Consider the following 24,854-nt stretch of genomic DNA (forward strand, 5'->3'; position numbering starts at 1 on the left):
TGCAGGAAGAAAAAACTGGAGTCTCTGGAATTTGGGCAGTTTGTGAATTGTTGGGGTTTTAGGATTTTAATGCTGCTTTGTAACACTGTTTGAATTTTAATTTTTTAAAGAATATTTAAGTAACTCTGTACCCAACATGGGCCTCAGACTCATGACCCGGAGATCAAGGGTTGCATGTTCCACTGACTGAGCCAGCCAGGCACCCCACTCTGGACCTTTTTTCACAATTTGAACTTTAAACTTCTCCTATGTACTAAAAGTCATTCACTTAACAATAATAATAGTCAGCATATACCATGCTTTTTATATAATAGACATTATAGCTTACAAATACCCCGCCACAACCTTTTAAGATAGAGGATTGTTTCCATCACCATTTTTCAGAAGAAAAAACTGAATCACAGGGAGGTTAACTTGCCCACGGCTATACAACTATTTAGTGACAGACCTAGGATTCAAACCCAGTTAATCCAGCTCTAAAGTCAAGGCCTTCGTACTACTCTATGACACACTTCAGTTCATATTTTTATTGATCATTCATTAAGTACATGGCACTTTGCTTATTTATGTAGATGATGTGAAGTATGAGACAGGATTTAATCTTTTAACTAAGTAACATTCAGCATCTTTCTCCTTTCCAAAACCCCGTGTGTGTATACATAGCATTACTTAGCATTTTGCCCCCATCTTTGGTGCCGTCTGTACTGAAAACCCCCAATATAGTGAACATAGCTTACTGGCGGAGAAGAGCTCATAATATGACACCTAATACTCATCTATCCCCACTGTAATATCTGGGTCAGCTAGAGCAAACAAATGGCTCAGTGAGGACACTCTGGGCTGGAGACTTATGCTGCAAACTGCCTGTTGTGATGTCAATAATGAGAGAGCACACCCAGCCTCCGTGCTTAGCCCACCTCCCCATTTCTCCAAGAAACTGACACCAACCCCAGGAAAGTATTAAGGCCAAGATCTGGATCTTTTGCTACAACTAAAAGTCTAAGAATGTCTAAGCAACAGGAATTATACACATGTGTTGTTGAGCACTGCCCTATATAGCACAGAAATATTTTTATTAAAAATAGACACTATATAAATCCATTATAGCAAGTCAGAGTATAATTTTACAGTGAAGCATATGAAATTACCAACATTCAACCTTTTTGACCTACAAAAAACCTGTTTCCTTATGTACAATGAGTACAGTACATAGAGTATCATGCATAGGACACAGAGTATTCTTAGCCAGTGAACCAGCTTCCCAGAAGGCGCTTTGCTCAGTCTGAATAAGGCTTAACTCTTTGGTCTCTCTCCCATTATTGTATATTCTTGTGGTTCAACTCTGACAAAACTAAACAGGGTACGCAGGTGACAGTGCCTCGTCTGCTTCAAAGCCTCATGGGACAGCTTCAGGGTGATGTGAAGTGCAGGCTGAGTGGCTAGTGGCCTTCCCAGGAGAATGTCAGAGAAGCAAAAGTGAAAATCAGCTGCCACGTAGAGGGCCATGCAAGACCTAAGACATTATGGAGCTCATCACGTCGTTGTGCTGGAAAAATGGAACGGAGACATGTCACAAATTCAGGAAGTATGACAAGAATGAATAGCTGTCAGGATTGCCTTTTCATAGGGATGACCCCCAGCAGCCCATTTTCTAGAAAGCATTCCCTACATTAAACACATATGCAGAAAATCATAATGATAGGTCTATGCTTTGTGGGGACTGTGATGAACAAGGCACCGTGCTAACTGCTTTGCACGAATGCATTAGGGTTGTCCAGAGCGACGGAACCAGTGGGATATGTATACAACTGAGATCTACTTTAAGGAATTGCCTTACACAGTGGTGAGGCTGGCAAATTCAAAGTCTCTGTGGCAGGCCAGCAGGCCAGAGACTCTCAGGCGGGAGCTGATGCAGCCATCTTGAAGCAGCGTTTCTTTCTTCTCAGGAAATCTCAGTGTTTCTCTTAAGGCTTTTCAACTGATCGGATGCCACCAATTCAGGTTGTAGAGGATAATCTCCTTTACTTGATGTCATTGGATTGCAGATGTTGACCACATCTATGAAATACCTTCACAGCAACCCTTAGATGTAGTATTTAATTGAATAGCTGGGTACTATGGTGTAACCAAGGTGACAGCTTAAACCAATCATCACAACACGTATACCATTTTTGTGCTCATGAAAAATCTGTGAGGATGATACCCTTTTATCCTCATTTTACAGATAAAGAAACAAGTTGAAGAAGGTCAAGAACTTGCTCAGGATAACAGTTTGTAAAGGATGGAGTCATGTTTTGAAACTAGGGAATGTAATTTCAGAGCCTCTGGACTTAACCACCGGGGTCCTGCTGTCTCACCAAGCAGTGAGGATTTTATGCTAAGGATTCAGGAGTCGAGAAAGCAAAAGCCAGCAAAACGTAAAGCCAAGAAGAGGTCGGTATGAGTGAATCACAAGCTTTCCAGCATCATTGGCTCCCTGGCCATCTCACCATGCTGTGTACACGTGCATGTGACCTATTAAGTGAGCCACAGTCTACATAGAAGGAAGATTATACTATAGGGCATACAGGGGTACCAGCTTGTGTGGAAAAAAAAGGCAGAGCAAATCGAATTACACATAAGACAGAAATCAGGGGGATGAAGGAAAAAGTCCTTCTTTCTGCCATTCCACATAAACTCCTTCCAGGGTTTTATTCCAACTGGAACGACAGCATTAGCACTATCTGGGAAAGTGATCCCTCAGAGCTGTGACAATGTGGACCTAGAAGGACGTAGGACTTGGGGACTCCCTGGAAAATCAAGTAGACAGCTAGTTGGGGCGGGATTTTATGGTTGCCCAGAGGACTGTTCCTCACTTCGCAAACACCTCTCTCTCTCACTGTCACCCTCCCTTTCCCATAGACCATAGTGGCACTGGCAGAACCTTTCCATGTCCCCAAACCTCTCAGCTCTGCTTGCAGATATTTTAGCAGACCTTGTTCCCACCTTGGGAGAAAAATAGAGGCCAACAAAGACAATCTTCCTAAACATCTTTTTATACCACTCCCAAACATAGATCTGTACCAATCCTCCCCGGCTTCCTCTATAAGACCGCCCCTTGTCTTATGTTCTCGACTGCAAATATCATTGCCATCTATCCACTCTAGAACACAACCCATCAGTCATCATTTTCTTCTCCCTCTCTTATATTTTCAACCTTTTTAGTTTTTTCTTTCCCCTCTGCCTCCAAGTAGAACAAATGCTGACACCACCTTAAAAAATACCTTGCATCTAGATCATTGTAATAAGCACAAACAGATGCAAATACTTTACAAATGGGAAAATTTGATCCAAGGAGTTGGGATCAAAAAAAAAAAAACCAACTATATTCTGATTATAATAAACACATCTTACATATAAGAATATAAAGATACTGTAACATAGGGGCGCCTGGGTGGCTCAGTTGGTTAAGCGTCTGACTTCAGCTCAGGTGATGATCTCGCGGTTTGTGAGTTCAAGTCCTGCATCAGGCTTTGTGTTGACAGCTCGGAGCCTGCTTCAGATTCTGTGTCTCCCTCTCTCTCTGCCCCTCTCCCCCACTTACACTCTGTCACTCTATCGCTCTCTCTTTCAAAAGTAAATAAACATTAAAAAAAATCTTGTAGGATATTATTAATAAAAAGATAGAAAAAATAGATTCCTTCCAAACCCTAAGCAAAATATATCAGACAAAGAAAACTTTGAAATGAGAAATATTACGAGAAATAAGAAAAGGAAGTTTTATAGAGAGAAAAAGTTCAATTTACCAAGAAGATATAAAGTAGTCTAAATCTGTATATGTTTAAAGAGACTATTCTAAATTTGCATATTCTTCTAAATATAGACAACAAAAATTAGCAAAAGAGGAAACACGTATCAATAATGTACTGTGGGTTTTGACATACCGCTACCAGTAATTTCCAGAGCAAGCAGGCACACATACACAGTGAGATTTCAGATGGTTTGATGAACATGATCTGACTGAAATATCAATAAACTGTGCTACCAATGAATGTAGAAATGCACTCACTATGCCTACAGATACGTTCAGCCGAAACAGGCACACGCATGTTCCCAGACATTTACAAGAATATTTATAGCAGCACTATTCCTAATTGTCAACAACTGCGAACAACCCAATGATATCAGGACGGATGAAATAAATGAATTGTGGTATTTAAAATGTAGACATACCTCGCGTCAACCCTGCTTCTCCTCGAGCTACCATAACTTTCCTTCGTTTGCTTCTCTGACAATCGTTAAGTAAAAAATACTTTCGGAAAAAAAAAAATACCAGCTGTTTCCTCACTTCCGTTGCACGGTGCTCAGTCCTTAGCAATATTCCCAGCCCCCGTGATGCCACAGAAATTGTTCTGGTCTCCATTATGTTGGTTCTTATTCCTGTTCTACTGGGCTGGTTTCCTGGCATCCCCTGAAACTGATGGTCACTCCCTTCAACCTGCAACTTTCGTTTTCCTTCATTTTTTTATGTAACAATTTTTTTAACGTATTTAATTTTTAATTTTATTTTAATTCCAGTATGGTTAACATACAGTGTTATATTAGCCGCAGGTGAACCATACAGTGACTCGACAATTCTATACATCACCCACGGCTCATCACAAGTACGTTCCTCAATCTCTTGATTTCTCTCTTGGTTCTCTGTTGCTAAAGCCTTTTCTTTTTTCTTGGGTTTTCAGTGTCTTCTGCGACCTCTGGTTCTGTCACTGCAGGTGCACTGAGACATGAGGCCTCATCTCTGCGCATGCTGGCCGATGATAGTGCCCCAGTTTTGGTGCACAGCTGTGCCGGGGCAGTAGGCACAGTTACGTGATTGAGCGTGGACTCTGAAGTCAGGTGACAAGCTAACTCTGCAAATCAAGGCCTCTAAACCCAACCCTTCTCCTGAGCTTTAACCAGAGGGGCCCTAAAAATAAACTTAAGCCGGGTCAGATCTGTGCAGTGAGCCACTAGTCGCATTCTCTTTGCGTTCATAAGCTGTTGAAAGGCTGTATCCTGTTCTCGTACTACCAGACCCGATTTATGCACTTCTCAGATTTGCTTGGCTATGTCGCCTGCTTGGGGAAACAGATGACCCTCCAGGAAGATCGCTTGGCGCCAATGGCACTCTTGTCAGGGCGGAGAGGTGATGTGAATCTACTGAAGAGAAGCTGCCCCACCTCTGGCCTTGCCCTCCCGATGGAGGCTGACTTCTCATTGCACCAGGCTCCCCAGCACTTGGCCCTGCCTCCGCAAGCAGCTGCTTTGGGTTTCCCCTGTTGCTAGAAACAGGACCAAACCCGCCTCATCTCATACCTCTGACCTCACACTACGGGGCTCTCTTTTCCTGCCCTTGTGCTTTGCCGTCACTGCTGAAGTACAGATGCCAGAAGCTTCCTAAGCTCCCCCCACCCCATCCCACCGGCTTTCCAGGATGGGTCTTTCAGAAGGCAGTGTGCAGAAAGGCAGGCATAAAATGTTGCTGGCTCGTGCCCTTTCACTAGCTAAATGCCACTGCTCTTGTGGAAAAAATAACCCAGAAATGTTAGAGAGTTACACCCCAGTGGTAGAGAGAGGGGGAGACTTTGTTCAGTGAGCAGGAGGAGATAGAAAGCAGCCAACAGATTCTTCTTCCTCTCTCCTCCCTAAGAGACTGTTCCAGGATCTAGTGGTTCCATTTCCCCCTCTCTGGAGTTGTCTGAGCAACCAGCTAAGTTTCCAGGTAATCTGGACAGCTTGGAATGCACTCCTTTGCCCTTGTTTTCTCTCATCCCCTACCTCACTTACCTGGTTCCTTCACTCTTGCTTCCCTGTATTGCACCCCCTCAGCAAAACTTTGGCTCTTAAGTTTTGACTCAGGCTCCATACTCTAGGGAAACCACACGAAAATATTCACAATACAAAGGAAAAGGGAGCATAACCCTCTTGATTCTTTACTAAGTGCCTGGGTTTCTCGCTAAGTGATCTACACTTCTCTCTCTGAATCCTCACAGAATCTCTGAAATAGGCAGTATTTTTCCCCTATTACAGTGAGGAACGGAGGCTCACTGAGGTTTAAGAAACTTACCCAAGGTGGCACAGCTAGGTGTGACAGAGCTAAGGTGCCAACACCCATGTGTCTGACTTCCGAGACAGTATCCCTCTCCCTGTTCTTTACTGTTCCTAGTATCGGGACATTGCATTCTGGGGATTCTGTGAAGGCTCCATGTGGTAACTCATTGTTGGACTTTCCAGAAGCTTTGAGAATGATTCAGTGAAGAACATTTTAAATATCCAAGCACAGCACCATAAGAGAGTCCCAAAACGACAGGGTGAACGATCAAATCAATAAAAGCAGATGGTTAAAACACCCTTATTATTAGACATTTAGATATCGCTTATATTCTCATTTCTAAATGGAATCCCATTAATGAGCCAACGAAAGGTCGTGAAAGTAGCTGTTGCAGGAGGGGACACAGACATCCAAAGGGAGAAACAAAGGAAGAGAGTTCCACCCCACCCAAGCCTAGCTCTGTGCTCCATCCATGTGTGAAATCACTTGGTCAAGCTCATCTAGACCATCCAGATCTGTCTGTTCTCCTCATAAAGATCTTTGAGAACGAGGAGTACAAAGATTTAGCTAGAAAATTAATCTTGAAATGAAGCAGAGGGGTCCTGACTGCCAGAGACCGACAAAGGAAGGATTTCCTCATCCTGCACAGACTGTTACTGGCAGAGTTCTCTGTGTGTCCGGAGGTTCGGGCCAGGATTGTGCTTTGGAAATTGGAGAAAGACCGAATTTGGACCCTAGGATAGCACTCAGCCCCTCTCCAGGTTGTGAATTACAGACTGGACCTTCTCACCCTGTGTCCCTGCTGCAGGAAGGAGATGTTTTTTGTGTGATTACAAAATCAGACTGTTTACAGATAATTATTTTCTCTTGGTCTCAGAAAGTGCTGGAAGATTGACCTCTTGAACATGCTTATTAATTCATAAATGCCTACTTATAAAAACAGGTGGATTTGTCTAAACACGAGGAAAGCATTAATACCACTTGCCTGATACCGAAACTCTTGCCTTAAAACTTGCTAAGCGTTCTGAGGACCTCCAGGAACTCTGCTGTGCCATAGGAGGTTAGTTTTCTGAGCGTCATTGCCAGGAGAGGCCTTTTCCTTTTCTGTATTGTCCCTGCATGCTGTTCAGTCACATAGCTGCAGTGCCAAAACCGTCACCTAAAGAATCAGCACTTGTCTCTTAAAATATGTAAACCTTTCATCTCCCAACAAAACCTGTTCCAAGAGCTTAAAACACATTGTCTCGAGTTGTAATATCACCTGGGAGTCTTGGTGAAATGACAGAACATTCTGATTCAATAGATCATAGTGGTGGGCGGGAGGGGGGGGGGGCGGGGTGTTGGGGCTGAGATACTGTATTTCCAGCATAGCTTCTGGATATGTCAGTACTTCCGATCCATGAACAAAACTTAGAATACCAAGAGCTTAGAAGACCACCTTGATTTTCTCTTGAGTGTTTTGAAGATCATTTGGTCTCTAGAAAAATGTGCCCCTTGAAACTGCCTCATTGTTACCAACAAGCTGTTCTGGGCACCACTGCAGGAATGTTCAAACAGATGGGGATAAAGTTAGAAACTGAGAACATCACACAAGAGCCGTTCTCATTGGCCACATTGTTTTAGCTCTCGGCACACGCACAAACTCAATGCTGACCTAAAGGCTTATTCTCAAAATTACACACAAAAATGGATTTTGCCAACACTACTTGACTAATATGCTTGTTCCTGAGACCACCAGCCTCATTTTATTCAGTCTCAAATTGGTTATTTTTCTTTGGGCAGTTTCAATTATTGTATAGGATAAGAAGATTTAAATGTTAAAACACATAAACAGAAGTAGCTCAATTGTGTATTTAAATTCTGTATTTGTTTTAACAGAAGAAATACTTGTTATTCTGTCTCTATTTTAGGGTTTTCATTTTCTGCCTGGAGAATTCAGCCATTTTAATGTCAAAAAAAAAAGAAAAGTATTGTGGAAATTTGGCTAGTCCAAAACATGTTTAACTGTCTAGAACAGATGAGGGAAAAGGGTATTGAATTAGGCAGCTTTTTCCAGATGCTTTAGAAGTGCTTAGTTAATATGTATTGCCTTTTACCCAAAAAACATAGCTATGTGTTATCTTATATAGAAAAATACCTTACTTAGAGAAAAATTAAAACAAACATGTGGTTGTATATAAACTGTACCAGTTCTTAGATTTATCCCTTACATTCATTGTTAAAAACTGCCTGCCTAGATCAAATCTTTACCACCACATTTCTGTCATGTCCCCCTGGTCATTATCCCTGTTTTTAGAGACTATCTATTCTAAGTAGATACCAATTCAAAAACAATTTGCCAAAAACTCCTTAATTTGAGGAGATTAAGGCCTTAGGAACCGTTTATCATATCACTCTCCTATTTCAAGACATTTGCTCAAAACCTGTCGTTCTCAACCCACTACTCAACACCCTTCATCAAATAAGTTAACAACCAAAATCTTAGATTTCAGAGACCAGTATATTCATTCCTCAGCAGAGGGAAGTTAAGGTTAGTCTTGATTATTTTCTCTTGTCCATACTGATCTGTGCTACCTAAGTATGAATTCAATTTCCTTAAAAAACACAGAACTATTCAAATTATTTCTTCTTCAGTGAGTTTTGGTAGTTTGTGTATTCAGAGGAATTTCTATTTCATTGAAGTTGTTAAATGTATGTGCATAGAGTTCTTTTTTTTTTTTAATATTATTGTCAAATAGGTTTCCATACAATACCCAGTGCTCATCCCAACAAGTGCCCTCCTCAATGCCCATCACCTACTTTCCCCTCTCTCCCATCCCCCCATCAAACCCTCAGTTTTTTCTCTATATTTAAGAGTCTCTTATGGTAGAGTTCTTTATAATATTCCCTTAGTACACTTTTAACATATGTTGGGTCTGTAATGATACCATCTTTTTCCCTCCTGATATTTATAATTTGGTCTCTCTCTCTCTCTCTCTCTCTCTCTCCTTCTCTGGTTAATCTGTACAAAGTTTTACCATTCTTATTGAACATTTGAAAAAGTCAATTTCTGGTATTTATTTCTTTTCTGTTTTCAATTTTATGGATTTATGCTTTTATTATTTATTTTTTTCTGATAACTTTGGTTTAGTTTGTTCTTTGTCTAGTTCCCTAAAGAAGAATTATATCATTAACTCTTGTCTTTTCTCATATATACATTTAATAACATATTTTCCCCTAAACACTACTGTAGTTTTACCTCACCAATTTTGATATGTTGTATTTTCATTTTCACTCTGATACTTGCTCTCCAGCCCATGGATTGTTTCTTATCTAATTTCTTACCTAGATTATTATCTAATTTCTAAGAATTGGGAGATTTCCAGATATTTTTGTTATTGACTTCTAGATTAATACCATTTTGATTAGAGGATATATTTTGAAAGATTTTAATACTTTTAAATATGTTAAGGTTGTTTTTATGACCCAGTATATGTTCTGTCTTGATAAGTATTTCCTGTGCACTTGAAAAAAATGTAAATTCTGCTATTCTTTGGTGGGATGGTGTTGTTCGGGTCTTCTATGGTCTTGGTAATGTTTTTGTCTACTTGTTCTGTTACTGAAAGACAAAACTGAAAGCCTCCAACTATAATTGTAGGTTTGTTTATTTCTCCTTGCAGTTCTTCCAATTGTATTTTAATACCATTTTTGGGGTTTTGTTTTGGTTTTCTGTGTGTGCATACATATAAAAGATTGTATGTCTTCTTATTACATAACGATGCCTCTTGGTAATTTTCCTTGTTCTAAAGTCTACTTTGTTTAACATTAATAGAGACAATCCAGCTTTCTTTTGTTAAGTGTTTGCACATTACATATTTTTCTTTTCACTTTTAACCTATCAAGATATTTTCAGTGGGTTGGTTTCTCAACAACACATATTTGAGTCTTAGTTTTTTGTCCAACTTAATGATTGCTGTCTTTTATTTTGTGTGTTTAGACCATTTATATTTAATGTAATTATTGATAAGTTGGTATTTTAGTCTGCCATTATTTTGGTTTTTTCCCCCTCTATTTTGTATTCCTCTCTTCCCCTTTTGTGAAAATGTTTGAAATATTTAACTTTATATTCCATCTTAATTTATCTACTCTCTTTTTGTCTTTATCCCTTTGTGTGGTTGGTCTAGTCATTGCTACATGCATATGTCCCTTTTTATAGTCGATTAAATTTAATATTTTACCTCTTTGGGTTAAATGTAGAAAATGTATCCTCCCCCTTTTATGTTGTATTTGTAGTTGTCATATGTATTACATCTCCATACAGTAAAGCCTACCCAGGCAATAGTATAATTTTGGCTTTGTATCATCATATGTATTCCAGAGAACACATGTACATACGTATTCCATATGTAGAGGAGAAAATAATCTGTCATATGTACCTAGTCGTTTACCACTTATGTTGCTCTTCCTTCATGCCTAAAGTTCCAAGTTTCCCTATGGTACAATTTCCTTTTTTCCTGAAGTTCTTCCTTTAACATTTGTTTTAGAGAAGAAATGCTTTTGACTAAAATTCTCTTCATTTTCTTTCAACTCAGACTGTTGTTATTATTCCTTCATTCTTCAAAGGTATTCTTATTGGTTAGAGAATCCTGGGTTGACAGTTCATTTCTTCTACTACTTTTAAAGTGTTGTGTCCCTTTATTCTGTCCTTTATTGTTTCTCATGAAAAATCCACAGTCATTCAAATGTAGTGTGTAATTTTTTTCTCTGGAAGCTTTCAAGATTTTTTTTAATGTTGGTTTTCAGCAATTTGATTAAGATGTATCTGGACATGGTTTTCTTTGAGTTTATCCAGTTAAGCGTTCATTAAGTTTCGTGAAACTGTAAACTTACCTCTTTTACCAAATTTTGGAAGTTTTCGGCCGTTATTTCTTCAAATATTTATTCTGCATCATCTTCTCCTTTCATAGGTTTCAACTGGCATGAATTTTGTATCTTTTTATACTATTCCACAGGTCCCTGAGACTCTGTTAGCTTTTTTTCCAATAAATTTTTCTCTGGTATTCAAATTGGATGTTTTCTATTGCTCTATTCAAGTTTATAGATTCTTTTCTGTGTCATCATTACTTTACTTTTTTTAGTTCTAAAATGTCCATTTTATTTTTTACAGCTTCTCTTTCCCTGCTGAGAACTATTATCTTTCCATTTGTTTCAAGGTTGTTCAACCTTATTTCATGAAACATAGTTATTATAGTTGCTTTAAAGTTTTTTAGAGGATTTAGATCACCAGGATTCACATCACTACAGGGTGGGCAGCTGTTGAGTGTTTTTTCCTTATGAGTTATTGAGATTTTCTCTTTTTTGCATATCAAGTGTGTTTAAATTGTATCCTAGACATTTTGAATATAATCTTATAAAACTCTGAGTCCTTTTGAAGTCCTTTTCCATCTGGGATGTAAGACTTCCAGTTCTAGCCAAGTTGAAGTAAGAAACTAGTTTCACCATCTCTTGGAAACAAACCCACCACTAAAAGGGCAAAATATATGCAACAGGGGTTTTCAAGACACTGGATATCAGGCCATTGAGGACAGCAATCTGTAAGGGACAGGAAACAAATGAGGGGAGCTCTAAAATTGCCCCTTTTAATTCTGTAAGAGAGTTCTTAGACCATGATGCAGGGGGTGGAAACCAAAGCAGATTGCAGTGGTTTCCCAGAGTTGAGTAGATTAAGCTGAGCATCCATGGAGACCAAATTGGCTAGCATTTGCAGTACAAATAACAGAGATGGGAGAGATCTGCAGGGGACCCCCTTTGAGTATCCTCAAGAGTACTGTTCAGTGCATATGTGTGACGAAAATACTTGATGTTAGCAAATAACTGCCCCAGAAGGATCAGAGGAAACAGTCTTTGGAGTTCACACAGGACCAGAAATATGACCTCTTTTCACGAGCCAGAATGGGAAACCTCATATCCCATGAAACATCTAGTAAAATACTCAGAAGTATCTTATTTCAGTAGTGAGCAATAATTAGCCTTAGGTTAAATGCTGCTCTTTTTCTACCTAAACAAATCTTAGAAGCAAGACACAAAAAAGCCAAACTGTTTCTTAATTGCATCCCAGGAAAAACGATTAAGAATATTTATAGGAAAACAAAAATGTCCGGCACCTAACAAGGTAAAATTCACAATACCTGGAATCCAGTTTAAAAGTCACCAGCCATGCAAAGAAGCAGAAAAATATAACCAATAATGAGAGTAAAAATCAATCTAGAATTGATATAGATGTTAGAGTTAGCAGAGACATTAAAAGTTATTATAACCATATCATACATGTTCAGAAATTTAAGTAGAGATGTAAGATATTTTTTAAATCCAAATCAAATTTCTAGAGATGAAAACTACAATGTGTAAGATGAAAACTACATTGGATGGTATTAACAGCAGATTAGATATTATTAGAAATAAAGATTAATGAACTTGAAGACAGCAATAGTAACTATCCAAACCAAAATCAAGAGTCAGACACCTAACCACTCAATTGACTGAGCCACCTAGGTGCCCCAAACTCTTTCTTATTTCAAGGATATTATAAAACAGAAGTAACCAAGACAGTGTGGAATTGGCATGAAGATAAATCAATAGAAAAGAAGATTCTAAATATATATGAGCATATCAACAAGTATAGACAACTGATTTTTGACCAAGGTACAAAGGCAGGTGAGTGGTAAATTGGATATCCTATGCTAGAGAGAGAGAGAGAGAGAGAGAACTTCAATCTATACATCATACCATTTATAAAAATCAACTCAAAATAAATCATAGATTTAAGTGTAAAATCTAAAACTATTAAACTTCTGGAAGAAAACAAGAAAATGAAAAAGATAAGCTAAAGACTAAGAAAAATACTTTGTCCATTTTTAATATTGAGTTCACTATTTCCTTATTGAGTTTCAAGAATATTATAGATAAAAGTCTTGTACAAGATGTGCATTTTGGAAATATTTTCTTTCATTTTGTTGTTTGTCTTCTTATTCCTTAAACAGTCTCTTTTTTTGTCTCTGAATTTTTTTTTAATTCTGTTTAGCTGGGGCATCTGTGTTGGTTAAGCATCTGACTCTTGGTTTCGGCTCAGGTCATGATCTCATGGTTTGTGGGTTCGAGCCCCTCATCGGCAGTGTAGGACCTGCTTGGGATTCTCTCTCTCCCTCTCTCTCTGTCCCTCCCCTGCTTGCTCTCTACCTCTCTCTCTCTCTCTCTCTCTCTCTCTCTCAAAATAAATAAATAAACATTTTTTTAAAAGTAAATAATTTCCATTTGGTTAACATACAGTTTAATATTAGTTAAAGGTGTAGAATTTCACAATTCATAGAATTTCATGATTTGTAGAATTTCATGATTCATCACTTACATACAACACCCAGTGCTTATCACAAGTGCCCTCCTTAATCTCTGTCACCTATTTAACCCATCTCCCCATCCATCTCTCCTTCAGTAACCATCAGTTTAAACAGAGTCTTTTAAAGAGCAGACATCTTTAATTTTGATACGGTCTATTTTATCAATTTGTTCATTCATGGTTCATGCTTTTGGTGTCATAATGAAGAAATCTTGCCTAACCCAAGGTCACAAATGTCCACTCCTTGTTTTCCTCTAGAAGTTTTATAACTGTAGGTTTTACATCAGAACTATAATATACTTTATTACATTGTACAAAACATAAAGTCAAAATTTTTTTAAGTTTGAAAATATTTATAAATTAATAAAGAATTTATATCCAGAACGTATAAAAATACTCAAAACTCAGTAATAAGAAAATGTGCAACCCAGCGAAATAAGCAAAAACAATGAATAGATGCTCCACCAAAGAAGATATACAGATAGTAAATGAGCATATGACAAGATGCTCAATATTATCAGTTGTTAGGAAAATGCAAACTAAAAGCACAGTGAAATACCACTAGTCACCTAATAGCATGGCTAAAATTGAAAAGACCGGTCAAACCAAATATTGGCAAGGATGTGGAGGAAATAGAACTCTCATGGGCTGCCTTTCATAGGTCAGATTTTTAAATGGTACAGTCACTTTGGAAATGAGTTTGGTAGTTACTTGGAAAAGTTACTATGGGATCCATCCTTCCTCTCTCAGATAATTACCCAAGAGAAATGAAAACACATGTCCACACAAAGCTGCCATTTGGGCTTTTGTTAATAGCCCCAAACTGGAAACAACCCCAAATGTCTATTAGTAGAGATAAATAGACACATTTTGTATATCCATATGTGTTAGTCTAGACCCACGTGTATTAGTGTATATCCAGATGCATTAGTTCCTTAGGGCTGCCATAACAAGTGTCCTGAACAACAGGTATTTATTGTTTCACAGTTCTAGAGGCTAGAAATCCAAAACCAAGGTGTCAGGTTTGGTTCCTTCGACGTGCTCTGAAAGAGATCAGTTCCAGCCCTCTCTCCTAGCCTCTGGCAGCCTCAGGAATTTCTCGACTTGTAGTTGATGTTCTCCCTGTGTGCTTACATCATTTTTCCTCTGTGCATCTCTCTGTGTCCAAAGTTTCTTATTTTATAAGGAAACCAGTCACATTGGATGAGGGACCACCCTAATAACCTCATTTTAACTTGATTGTCTCTGTACTGATCCTATTTCCAAAGAAAGCCACATTCTAAAATACTAGAGGTCAGGACTTCAACATATCTTTCATGGGGAGGGGTGGGGGGAGACACATTCTACCCATAACACTATGCAATGGGTTACTATTCTGCAGTTAAAAGGAAGAACATGATTCTGAAAACATTTATGAATGAAAGAAACCAGATTTTAAAAAATAGTGCATACGATATGATTCCATTTATGTAAAATTCTACCAAAGGTAAACAAGCCATAAACTAATTACTTTTGTCAAAGAAGGCAGATCGGTGATTACCTGAAGCATGGGATATGTAGAAACTTTTGTCGGTGATGACCATTTGCTATTTTTATTGTGATAATTGTGGTCATGCAGACAAAATGACTTAGAGGCAAAACAATCAAATTCAGTCAGTGGAATGAAACAACAGGGAAAAGTATTCCAAAGATCGGCACTGTTGGGTGTCATTATCCAGGACAAAGGAGCCAGTGGTTCTCCCCTCTAGCTTCACCATCGTGTCACGTATGCTCTTTGTACAGCATACCTCAGAGATATTGTGAGTTTGGTTCCAGACCACCACAATAAAGTGACCATGACAAGTCCGAAGATCTTTCTGTCTTCCTAGTGCATGTAAAAATGACGTTTACACTGTTATAGTCTATTAAGTATACAGTAGCATTGTGTCTAAAAAATGTACCTACCTTAATTTTAAAATACTGCTAAAAAATACTAATCATCTGAGCTTCCAGCGAGTTGTAATCTTTTTGCTTATGGACGGCTTTGTCTCAATGCTGATGGCTGCTGCCTGTTTCTCTGGGGCAGTATTCTATGTAAATGGATATGAGTATCAGTTTCGCCAATGACTGGATCCTTCTTTCTCTGGGTCTTAGTTTCTTTGACTGAAAGACAGATCATCATGTCTGTTGCAATTCAGCTAGATTTGATAATACATACAGTCGCTCCCTGTTAACACAAAGAAGAGATTTTTAAAAATGTATTTAAGGGGCGCCTGGGTGGCGCAGTCGGTTAAGCGTCCGACTTCAGCCAGGTCACGATCTCGCGGTCTGTGAGTTCGAGCCCCGCATCAGGCTCTGGGCTGATGGCTCGGAGCCTGGAGCCTGTTTCCGATTCTGTGTCTCCCTCTCTCTCTCTGCCCCTCCCCCGTTCATGCTCTGTCTCTCTCTGTCCCAAAAATAAATAAAAAACGTTAAAAATGTATTTAATAAACTGGCATAGTACTCTTTGTCAGCCATTGTTCTAAGCAGTATTCAAATACGAATTCATTTCATTTTAATACTAATCGTATAATGTAGGTATTATTCTCCTCATCTTTAAAGTTTGAAAAACCTACCCAATGTTACAAAGCCATAACGTGGCAGAGTCAGGACTGGAACCAGAGAGCAGTCTGGCTACAGTCTGTGTTCTTAACCACTGTGCATTACTGCCTTGTATTTGGGGTTAAATGTACACTTTTAACAGGAAAAAAAAATCCATGTCACTCACTAAAAATGATAGCCGTTGTGTTGAAGCGACGGTTTTCATTATCCAGCATTAAATAATACGTCTTCTTAGTTACTGTTCCTATCTACCAAAGTTTCTAACACACAGTAGGCACACAGAAATATCGATTAGCTGACTTGTCACATTGTCAGTTCTCAGTTAGCCAAACTCACAAAACAGAGATCAAACAAGTACTAGCAAATCGTTTCTATTTGGTCTGTGAATATCTAATATGCTAGGGCAAGACAGAGAGGGGTTTTGTCTACAATTCCCCTTCCTAAATGTACTTCCCTGGCGCATTTACTAACTTGTCTCTCAGACATTCTGCAAGCTGTCAGTAGATTTTCTCTAACTTTATCTCATTAAAAATATCATTTTCTATTATTTCTGAAGTCCTTTTACTCCCTCAGCCACTATGAGTCTGTAACTCATCCCTTTGTTAGCTCAGGGATGGCCAGTGGGTTTCATCGGGAGGGTCAACTCTGGGCAGTTGTGTCTCCCTTGGAACAATGTCTGGGGCCGTGCTAAGGCTGTCTCCTGGCATAATCATATGTAGCCGCATTCACAGGGGACTAAGGGAGCCATGGACATAGGGCCACACTTATTGCCATCCCTGTGTCCCACCTCCTTGCTCAGTACTACATGTCCAGCCATCAGAGTACAATAATGGTGAGGGACTCACCAAACACCACTGTTGGAGGATCCTCAAAGGGTAAGAAAGACACCTTCACTTTACAAAATTGAAGTCCAGTAAAGATAGAGCCAGCAGCGTTGATTTCTGCTGGTCACTCTTCAGAGTCTGCTGGGATTCTACTCCTCCTATTTCCTCAGCTTCAAGTGGCTGGCCTCTCAAATAAGTGATGCAAGAATCCAGGATCATTAGAGATCCCTTTAACCTCAACGTGGAAGCTGGAGATGATGCAAGGCAAATCAAGGGTGGAAACGGAACCTGAGAACCTAGTGCTTTGGCCACGGAACAGAAGGATCCTGGTCTTCTGTGAGCATTGCTTTATCTATCTATGAAATGTCACCTGTTTCTCAAGGATGAATCATTGGAAATAAGATAACATATTTACAGGATAAAGATAGGGAATATCTGAAAATCATTAGAATTCATTTCCTAATATTAACTGAGACAAAATCAAGTACTCCATTTAATGAAGTATATGACAACACTAAAACTAATAATAATAATAATAATTATTATATTATATTATTATTATATATTATATATTATATAATATAATTATATTATTATATATAATATATATAATATAATATAACTATATTATTATTATTATTATTATTATTTGAAATGCTCTATGAAGGAGGAAGTTACTCAATTTTCTTCCATCAAGTGGCCCACTTCCTAGGAATCTAAGGAGAAGGTCTCTGTGTGAAGAGAAGAAAAAATAAAAAATAGCTCAGTGGAAGACTGAAGAAAGTTTGGGCCAGCCCCGGCCATATACAGAAGAGCCTCTCGACCAGAAGGTCAGTGATTACCTCAGAATACGGCACTGTCCTCAGAGCATGTTAACTCTTGGTCCTATTAGTTTCCTACTGTAGAGAGGCACAGGGCATCATGTACATTCTTTCTACCTCAGCGACCTCTGACAGCCTGGAATACTCCACTGGTGCTTGCTTGGATTTCTTTTCCCACCACCGTGGCACATCTCTTCAGAGCAAAGATTTCAGGCACATCCATCTGGTGGACCAGCCTGAGACACCCATGAACACCTATGGCAGAAAAAGAAATTACAAAGCTGTGTAAAAATATTTCTGCCATTTTTAACTTTAGAACATTAGAAATAGACTTTGAAAATTGAAAGTAACCCAGGGGCTTTAAATATCTAGCTATTAGCTTTTTTTTTTTTTTTTTAATAAACTGCCTAATGAAACTGAGCCCTTTATTCCTCAAAAAAAAAAAAAAAAAAAAAGAGTGGATAGAACTGTGTCATTTCACAAGGTGACTTTTTTCAAAGCCTTTTTGACTCTCAACTTTATAAAGGATAACATTCAATGATAACTAAAAGCCTCACATTATTCATTCCTCTTTGAGCTTCTCTTGAATGTGGTCTCTGATCCTGGTGTTTTTGGATAGACTCCCTTTATAACAGCTGCCCAATGATCCATTGAAATGACAGGCGAAGGGCCACATGGTGGGCTGAGTGCACTTAGTACAACTGTGACCAGAGAGATGACAAAAAGGTTTCTTCTAGTCAGTTGCAGAAATGCCTCTATACCCGTGGATGACAGAGAACTCCAGGTAACCTCCCTGGGGGGTTATTTTTAGCCAACAACCATTAATACTCATGAGCTTACTACTGCAGAGGTCAAATTCCATAGCACCAGCTTTGAGAAACACAAATGTGGAACACTTTGCTTTTTTGACACAGGTGTTTTTAAGGGACTCCATTTCTAGTTAACGTGAGCAACAATGAGTTGGATTAAGAAATGAGTGCTACATGATTTCTATCTGTTTGACATAAATGAGTAAATAAAAAAAATAAATAAATGTCATTCATAAGAGGCCCATGTATTTTCTTTTTAACTTTCTATTTTAAAATAATTTTAGATTTACAAAAAGTTGCAAAAGAGAATGGAATAGAATCCCATGCCCATTTACCCATCTTTCCCCAAGGGTGACACCTTTTATAGCTGTAGGACAATATCAAAATCGGTAAATTGACATTGGCAGATTACTATCAACTAGATTACGGACATTACTCAATTTCATCAGTTTTTACACAAACTCATTGTGTGTATGTGTGTGTGTGTAACTTACATGGTTTTATGGGCAAGTTCTGCCAAACTTTCAAGAAACAGATTATTCCCAATGTATATTAGAGGAGTACCCCATGAAATGTCAACATTCGGTCAGCTGAAAATCAACTGTTGTAAATTGATACATAAATATGATTCCATTTGTGATATTGAAAGTTTGCAACAATACTATGCTCTTCAATTTTGTTTTCTTACTGAGTTTATTTTTATTGTTTTGATTTTTTCCCTAAGCCTCGACTTCACCTCAGGTCATGATCTCACACCTCATGAGTTTGAGCCCCACGTAGGGCTCTGTGCTGACAGCTCAGAGCCTGGAGCCTGCTTCAGATTCTGTGTCTCCCTCTCTCTCTGCCACTCCCCTGCTCACAGTCTGTCTCTCTTTCTCTCAAAAATAAATAAACCTTAAAAAATTTTTTTTCAAGAAATGTAAGTCGTTTTTTCTGTCCATTTAAACAAACATTTTATAGCTGAGGCAAAGATTGTTTTGGGTTTTCTATGTAGACAATCTGATGTGAATAATGACAATTTTATTTCCTTCCTAATCCTTGCATTCTTTATTTCTTTTTCTTGATTTATGACTCTATCGAGGACCATCAGAATAATGTAGAAAGGGCATTAGTAGTGAGTTCTTGATTTTCTAATGAGATGATTCTAATGTCTGTTGTAGGTTTTGGGTAGTTAACTGTAGTCATATTAAGGAAGTTCTCTTCTGTTTCTTACCATGTCTTTACCAAGAGCTTTTTTTTTTTTTAAATCATAAAAGAGTATAGAATTTTACCAAATTCTCTCTGTGCCCCTATTGAAGTATTTGTAGGTTTTTCTTCTATATTTCTATGATCAACTACATTTAGAGATTCTCTAATGGTAACCACTTTTCCATCTCTAGGATAAGCCCAACTTGGTCAGAATGTAGTTTCTGTTCTTTATATTGCTGAATTTATCATGCTCTTTATCATACCTAGCATTTTTTATGCAGATAAATGAGTGATGTTGTCTTATAATTTTTCTTTGTTACACAGTCCTTGTCTGATTTCAGTGTCACCGTTGTGCTGGCCTCAAAGATGGGTTGGGAAATACGCACTTCTCTATTCTCTAGAAAAGTTTGTGCTATGTGAAATTTCTGTTCTTACAGATCATGGAATTCTGGAGTTTGGAGGAAAACAAGTTTTAATCAACACGCGTGTACCATTACCACTAATAGTTTTTTTTATACGGGCATATTAAATATCAGGGTCAAGTCTTTAAAATGTGGTGGTTTTAGATAACATAAATTGTTCCAGTCTTCCCATTTACTAATTCTTGACTGGGGAAGGTTTTGTTTTTCAGAGCTCCAATAGGTGAATATAGTGCTGTGATCCACTGGAGAAAGTTTTGCTGAGTGTGGCAAATACCATACGACTCTACCAGTGGTTGTTTCACTGAGGTTGAACAAATCACAACACAGTCACCAGATTTACAAGCTTATCTTGCTAGTACTTGGTGGAACATGGATCCTAATCCTGACAAACTGCCCTCAGAAAACTTAAAATCCTGAATTCCACACTGAAAAAGACATAAATCTATACAATGCCCGACTCCCTCTATACTGAAAATAAATAAATAAAATACACACACACACACACACACACACACACACACACACACGTTAAGCCACAAGGAGCACTATCATAACTACTCTCTTGCATATATTCTCAACCCCTCAACTACTGCCTGGACTCACCATATTCATTTGGCAGAATCACAATCTTAGTTAATACCAGCTGTTTGCATATTTCATGCCTGTCTTTGTACAGCTAATATGGCTGGAGGAAAACACACAATCACGCTGATTGATCCTACTTCAAATTTCTAATTTTAAGTCAAATGAACTCTTGTTTTATGATGCCCAACTTCCCTATTTCATTCACTCTCCTATTCTTTGAGACAAATGCAGTCAATTCTTTTTTTAAATTTTTTTAAAGTGTATTTATTCTTGAGAGAGAGAGAGAGACAGAGCATGAGTAGGGGAGGGGCAGAGAGAGAGGGAGACACAGAATCCGAAGCGGGCTCCAGGCTCTGAGCTGTCAGCACAGAGCCCGATATGGGGCTCGAGCACACAGACTGCGAGATCGTGACCTGAGCCGAAGTTGGACGCTTAACCAACTGAGCCACCCAGGTGCTCCAATACAGTCAATTCTTGTTATTTGCTACAGTGACGTTCTTTGATGTCACCAGCAACAGTGAACTAATGCATACTGAACCAGTGCTCCTAGGAAAAATACAGAATTAGGTTGCTACAAGCTTCTGGCCACATTTTCATCAACTGATCACATATAATCTTGTTCTTTGTGTGTTTTCATTTAAAGACATCTTACTGAATCTGTATTATTGATTCATTAACATTTAACTCAGAGACAATAGCATTATAACTCATGCCTGAATTGTCCAATAGTCATATTTTCTCCATAAGGCACACCACAGCCTCCTTGCTCTTAGGAACACTAGACAGCATTTCAGCACTATGCTTGGAGGTAGGCATTTTAGACAGCGAAAGCACCATTTTGTGCTAAAAGTATGGCTCTAAATAGGCAACGAAAAGGTCACTTTCTCATAGCACGAGGGCTAAAACAATAAAGCACAGTGTAACTTGGTCAGTCTCAGCTGGGAGCATACATGTCGGGTGACCACAATTTTTCATAGCGCTGAGTGTGCACATATCTGCAAATGAAAACACTAAGACTGCATGTTTAAGGGTGACAAGTTAATTTGAACAAATGGGTGAATTTGTAAATGTTAAATCCACAAATAATGAGAATCAACTCTATTTTACCATCTTCTTCTCTCAAACCTTCATCATCTCCTCTCCCCTCACTCTAACTCATGACCTTGTTTTTCACTTCTCGAAGCAATCGGAACTTCTCTTTCCTACCCCCACTGTCAACCTTCCAGCATCTTCTCCCACATATTCTATCTTCCTGCTCTCTACTAGAGATAAGTTCTCCTTGCTTCTATTTAAAATCGCCTCCCCCCCAACACCCATTTGGGCACTAAGATCCCATACGCTCTCACCTCCTTAATGACACTACTCTGGCTATTCTGCCCTCTCTGCCAAGTATCAGTTTTTCTTTCTCCTAAGTCATTACCATCAGTGCAAAAATATTGCTCTCTCTTCCTTGTTGATAACTTCTGAAAGTTACTGTGAAAAACGTTTTAAAATACACAGTTTGGAAAATTCCAGATTCCTGTCTTTAATACTAATGAAATAATCAGAAGTGAGATTAGTAATTGCAGCAGTATTCATAAAAGCAAACAATTAACTATGGGACAGAATGGGTGGATCTGGGAGGTATTACGCTAACCGAAATAAGTCACACAGATAAAAACAAATACTATATGATTTCACTTATATGTGGAATCTAGAAAACAAAATAAACAAACAAACCAAAAAAGCAGACAGACCCGTACATACAGAGAACAAACTGGTGGTTTCCTGAAGGGAGGCTGAGGGGGGGGATGGGAAAAATGAATGAAGGGGACTGGGAGATACGAGCTTGCAGTCATGGAATGAATAACTCACAGAAATGAAAGGTACAATGTAAGGATGATAGTCGGTGGTATTATAACAGTGTTGTATGGTCACAGATAGTAGTTACACTTGTGGTGAGCGTAGCATAATATAAACTTGTGGAATCACTATGTTGTGCACCTGAAATATAACATTGTGTGTCAACTGTACTCCAATTAAAGAAAAAAAAAAAGAATTGAAAGCAACCTAAATAAACAGTAGGGGGCTGGTTAAATATACACAGTAAAATATGATGTAGACATTGTAAGCTACAGATTGCTATTAAGTGATATATTCATTTCTATTAATTAAGTTAAAAACATAAATTACTACACAAATTATATTGTCCTACTTTTATAAAAAGAAAAAATAAATTCATTTTGCCTCTGTGGGTTTGCACGAAAAGTAATTGGAAGGATATTTGCCAACATTTTACTCCTGGTTTCCCTGACGCCCAAGCCCAGGGTCTTAGGCACTGCACTCAAATCTCAGGTGTGCCTATTCCCAACTAAATCATGGCCCAGAAAGCCACACGAAAACTGTAGATGCGTTGCTAGCTTATTCCTAGAATGTCAAAACAAAAAACTGGGGTTGCAGTGTCTTCTTTTTCTTATATAGATACACGGTATTTGATTGTAATCCTGGGAATGTAACTAAGGGGCCTCTTAACTTGAACAAAATGGCTGCCAAAGTGGTGAGTGGGCATCATCCTTCCTTTAGTTGAAGGCAGAGACCATGAAATCCAATACCCCTGTGGAATAAGAACAACAGCTCTTCAGTAGCAAAACCAATGAACAACTATGTCGAGACCGTGTTTAAAAAACAAACAAACAGAAACTGCAGTGCCAAAGAGTAAGCAGAGCATTTTCTAGGGCAGGTGGGAGGTGTGTTTGTAGTGGGTTGACTAGTTCAAAGCCAGACTCCTCTCTTGCCGGCTGTTCTGATTCTTGCAAATTATCACCACAGTTACTCCTCCACGAATCCTCATCAGATATTTTGAGAGATCAAGAGTATTTCCCAAAACCCAACCCAATTCCCCGAAACAGGTAAGACCTATCATCAGATTCTAAAACTCACCTCATACACTATTAAACAGTGCATTACATAAGGAAAAGATAAGAATCAGCAGTAGAATTTCAATCAAATACTAGTTTAGTTGTCAAAGGACTTAAGTACTCACCTCAAACTCTCACCACTATGCTTTTACCTGTCCTTTTCCACTGTTTGCCCTGTACCCTCCCCCATCAGTCAACTTCAAGCACTAGATTCAGCCTTTATAGAAGACACATATCAAGAGGTGTTTGCCTGATGATTATTATTTAGATGGTTTTATGTATCCTTCTGCTTTATATCTCAAACAAAGTAAAAATAAATAGGTCTACGATGAAGAAAATGGTTCACTTTTAGGGGTTTTAAAAATGACGTCCTTTTCAGGGTACCTAAGTGGCTCAACTGGTTAAGTGCCTGACTATTGATTTCAGCTCAGGTCATGATCTCACAATTGGTGAGATTGAGTCCTGCTTCGGACTCCTCATTGACAGCACAGAGCCTGCTTAGGATCCCCTCTCTCCCTCTTTCTGCGCCCCTCCCCTGCTTGTGCATTCTCTCTCTCTCTCTCTCTCTCTCTCAAAATAAATAAGGTTAAAAAAATTATGTCCTTTTCTTCCCCATATCTGTTAGCAGGTCAGGACAGAACTTTGACCCTTTCATGACCCCAGTTTTTGCCTAGGTTGAGTCAGCTTCCCAATCTGTTCCCATCCAGCCCAATGTCAATACTCTACCCCTGCAGAATTCAGCCTCCTTAGGGCAGGAGTGCTGCCCAGTGGGCTCCTAAACTCCGGGAACCTAGTCTTCAGGTCTATCCAATCAATGTATGGACATAGAGAAATACCTAGAATTCTTTAAGTCAGGATTTTTTGTGAAAAGAGCGAAACAGTGTACTGAATAGGACCGAACACATACTTCAAAATGAAAACCGTATAGTTTTTTATAGGCAGGTTAAAGGGCATTTTTATCCAGGCAACACCTGAGGAACTTCAGAGCTCATGACCTCTGACCCAGAAGTCAGCTGTTGATGCTCCAGGCAGACTGCTTCTTAACTGTCATAGAACATTGGGAAAGTTCTTAACTGTCGCTGACGGCAATATCCAGACATATCTCTTGTTGCACCTGACGGAGCAGGAACCCTGTAGGGACCTTTGAAACCAACGGATATTTAGATACTTCTGCTGGACCGAGTGTCCCCAAAGGAAAGCAGACAGAAAGGAAGAAGTAAAGTCCTGGGAGAAGATACCTGTGAATAAAGAAGTTTAGCCAATTGGCTCTGACAGGGCAGGGTGAA

The 24,854-nt window shown here is 38.8% G+C and overlaps 2 long non-coding RNA genes across 3 annotated transcripts; both read right to left on the reverse strand.

The window, feature by feature from the left end:
* Positions 1-1,036: 1,036 nt before the first annotated feature.
* LOC131487441 (uncharacterized) lies at positions 1,037-15,552 on the reverse strand. Its single transcript, XR_009249741.1, has 2 exons — positions 15,387-15,552; positions 1,037-1,546 (listed from the first exon to the last, which is right to left on the reverse strand). It is a non-coding gene; the product is annotated as an uncharacterized LOC131487441 (long non-coding RNA).
* Positions 15,553-15,562: 10 nt separating this feature from the next.
* LOC131487438 (uncharacterized) lies at positions 15,563-24,588 on the reverse strand. 2 transcript variants are annotated; one of them, XR_009249739.1, is made up of 5 exons: positions 24,476-24,588; positions 22,526-23,264; positions 19,928-22,202; positions 17,689-17,922; positions 15,563-15,648 (listed from the first exon to the last, which is right to left on the reverse strand). It is a non-coding gene; the product is annotated as an uncharacterized LOC131487438 (long non-coding RNA). The 2 variants fall into 2 exon arrangements; XR_009249738.1 differs by having other exon boundaries at positions 19,928-23,264.
* Positions 24,589-24,854: the final 266 nt, after the last annotated feature.

Source organism: Neofelis nebulosa, chromosome 1 (assembly GCF_028018385.1).
Source record: "Neofelis nebulosa isolate mNeoNeb1 chromosome 1, mNeoNeb1.pri, whole genome shotgun sequence".
NCBI lineage: Eukaryota > Metazoa > Chordata > Mammalia > Carnivora > Felidae > Neofelis > Neofelis nebulosa.